We start from the raw sequence: 3,566 nt of genomic DNA, 5'->3' as shown, positions 1-3,566 counted from the left end.
CCTTAAAATGTTCTTAACTTGCTCTTAATATTTTGGGCAATCTTATAAAGATTGTTCTCATAAAAAACCTTGCATAATTCATTATTTAGTTCGGCTAGCAACTTTAACTGAATTTCAATTTAGCCTTTGAATCACCTTTGGACAAAAAAATCCAGGAAAGATTGGGCCGCTCTATTTTAAATCCATACAGGGGCTGGACGAACATTTCCAGAGGGTCATCCAAGAAAGATTTCCAGAGGGTATTTTTATATTCTTCCAAGGGGGTAAAAAGCTATTTCCAGGGGTAAATGGCTGATCTACAATTGTCCACATTCACTTTAAGATATGAAAAGATTTTTTCCAAGAGTATTTTTACGAATTTTGCCATTTTCCAGGGGGGGAGGGGCGGCATCTAAACATTTTGAAGAATTTTCTTGACTTGAAAAGGTTCGTCCAACCCCTGTATGGATTTTTAATGGAACAATCCATTACTATATCATTATATTCAATTCGTGAAAGGAACCTGATGAATCGGTGTAATGATAACGGTACACCCAATAGGTCGGGCTTTATAATCTCTTTGATTAAACTAAACACGGCTAAAATCGAATAAAATCGCAATACCTTTAAATCTTTAAATACCCATGAGTTCTGAAATACTGATCAAAGTTACTTCTAATTTTTACAGGAATTAGAGATATCAATAATTAAACTCAGAAAACTCAAAGTCTATATCAATCAGATGAAATGTCATAGAGGTTGCGTTGACCCCTGGTAATATAAAACTAAAACACCTCTTCTCACAGACCCATTTGGACCCCTTCCCTCTAGAAAAATTGCCCAAAATATCGTCCCCGGTGGAAAATTATACTCCTATTTTTGTCCCACTGAAAATAATCAAATAAACCAATCCTCACTGAAAAATATATTGTGCTATTTTCCCCATATCCACTGGATTTTCTGACTTTAAAACAAAAGAATTTAAACCCCCTTACATAAAAAATATGTGAATATCAAACCCCATCGAGTTTCAGTCCTTTATTTTTATCCCTACTGTCCGAAAAAATCCTACCGGGTCTGTGAGAAGTTGGTTTACTAAAAAAGCCTGGTATAAACATAGTTAACGAGTCATAAATTTAAAAAAAATGTGGATAGCAAAACTCGATCATCCATCATTTAAACAGAATCACAATCTCTGTACCTCCTCTACATTTCGTTCATTGTCCAATGTGTTTACAGTTCCCGAGAAATGAATGATATCAAAGACGTCTTCAAAATCGAAGCAAAATTAAATCACTCCATTACAGGTATTTTGATATTCACATCGTCCAAGATTTCTGCTACTGTGGGTACTGTCTGGTTGGCTTTTCCTCCAAACCACTTAGATCTGAAAGTAAAGGTCATATAAAGTTGAAACAAGAATAATGAATGGGAAGCAACCTCATCCCCGTTTATCCCAGGCTTTATTTACGTTACTACTGATTGACGCCAGAGAATAACCTAGATAATACGCAGAGACGAGGTTGGAATGGAAAGTCAAAATGCTTAAAATAATGAAAGAAGTGGGAAAGATTTTATATGCAGTAAAATCTCACTATCTCATTGAAAGTCAAATTAGTCAAATGGGTAAATCCCGGGTGGGGGGAGGGTACTTAGGCAAAAGAAGGGTACGGGTATGTGCCGTCCTTAAGGATCCGTTTTTTGGATCTTCAAAATCCCATAAAGGGTCATAAAAATACCAAAAATCGAGTTCCAGTTCCCCTAAGGCCTAAAAGGGTTAAAAATAGCCCAAGTTCATTTTCGAATTTTAAGTAAGATAGTCCCAAGAAGGGTCATAAAATTCAAGAAAGTTTGGGTTTTTCCTCGATTAATTCCCTCTAAGGGTCCGTTTCGAAGTTTGGATCCCTCTAAGGGCCCGGCCGCCAAAAGTCAAAAAAAATGCCCGTCATCACAGAAACCTTAGTACCCCCCCCCTTGAGGGAATGTTATTGCAAATTAGAGCAAAATGCCCTTTCATTTCTAAATATTTTTATGCTCTTGCGTGGCACTGGTAAAAATTATGGCAAACTCTTTAGGAATAAGAAAAATATATAAACAAATATAATACCTGAAGAAGTCAACGTGTAGGGTCTCGTTTGATGGGTTGCTTTTAGCGTCAACAATACCCATAACCAATCTATAAATTAGCGGAAAAGTAATCAGCAGAAAAATACCGTACACATTTAGTTAAATATATTTATGCACCATTATCAAGCTTGGTAACATTCAAATTCGGAATCAGCACCCTCAAATTGAGTAAGAAAAGTATCAAAAAATTGTTCACAGACATTTTGAATTTTTACTTTATTTTTGGAACTTTAGCAATCTGCTGGTCATGGTCTAAATCATTCGAATCAATCCATATACACCCCTGTATCTATGACCCGATAAGATCTTCCCGGTGGATAACAAAGTGAACAAATTGCCAAAAGTGTTAATGAGGGAACCCAGTCAAAATTAGTCAAATTTTCGAGCCAAAGCAGAACTTGATGAATATAAATGGTCAGAACCCGGTCATAAATTTCATCCTGTACAATCCTGGCCATAATATTTGAGACAAAAGGGAAATTCCCACGAAATTTTATAACCACAAGTATTTTGGAAGCGCTCTAAATTAGGTTAGACGAATAGTATTTTAACTCTGAGTTTTAACATTAGACTTAAGTCTTAAGACCTTAGAATCTGAGGATCCCAAAGTCCCAGAATGGTCCAACAGGGCTCAGAATATAGCCTGGAAGACAATTAACCCCACCCAAATCGAAATACTCGAATAAATTTATCAATTAGCCCAAAAACGACGTTCTCGCCCGAATTCCAAATTTTGAAAAACGAGGAAATAAGCTAAATTCTCAATATATTTTGGCCAGGATTGTAGGTCAACTCAAACAAAAATTTTATTTTTTTCGCGGTAATACGCGTATTTTTTCCATAACCCATAACAAAGTTATCAAAACTAGCGTTTTAAAATACCCAACTGGGTCATTGAGACGAAGTGTGTATTTTGTTAGAAACCATGAGTTTTCTAGCCAATCCAGGCTCTGCTTTAGTTCTAATAGTTGTTATCATTTTTGAGCCTCACAGTTCTTATTAGACCATTATTTTATAAAATGACTGCAAGAAAAACACTATAATTGAGAAATTTCTAACCGTGTTTATGTTAACAAAGTTTCATTTACAACAGTCCGTTGGTGCGATGCATTGGGATCATAGTTCGTTAAAAGAGAGTTTTCTTCAGAATGTCGAAGCAAATGAAGTTTAACTGAGCTCGATGTATGGATAACCTCTTTTCTTCATTGATATTGTGTTAACTCGATCTTATGTCAATCGTAGTTTTCCTCGATTTCTTTACTCGATTATATTTGGTAAGTGTGTAAGTATTTTTGTTCGATTTTACTCGATTTTCTCGATTTTATTCGCAATTTTACTACTTTCGACTTTCACATGCGATTGACGGTTAAGTTTCACATAAAGATCAATGGAGGCTGTTAAAAGAGAGTTGTTTTCAGAATGTCGAAGCAAATGAAGTTTAACTGAGCTCGATGTATGGA

At 35.6% G+C, this 3,566-nt stretch overlaps 1 long non-coding RNA gene across 1 annotated transcript; it reads right to left on the bottom strand.

Annotated features, from left to right (window-relative positions):
• Positions 1–1,033: 1,033 nt before the first annotated feature.
• On the bottom strand, positions 1,034–3,234 carry LOC136820344 (uncharacterized). Its single transcript, XR_010848563.1, has 3 exons — positions 3,166–3,234; positions 2,087–2,155; positions 1,034–1,366 (listed from the first exon to the last, which is right to left on the bottom strand). It is a non-coding gene; the product is annotated as an uncharacterized lncRNA (long non-coding RNA).
• Between the last annotated feature and the right edge of the window lie 332 nt (positions 3,235–3,566).

This window comes from Clytia hemisphaerica, unplaced genomic scaffold (assembly GCF_902728285.1).
Source record: "Clytia hemisphaerica strain Z4C2 unplaced genomic scaffold, Clytia hemisphaerica genome assembly, whole genome shotgun sequence".
Lineage (NCBI taxonomy): Eukaryota > Metazoa > Cnidaria > Hydrozoa > Leptothecata > Clytiidae > Clytia > Clytia hemisphaerica.
This window is presented reverse-complemented; position numbering and strand designations above follow the sequence as displayed.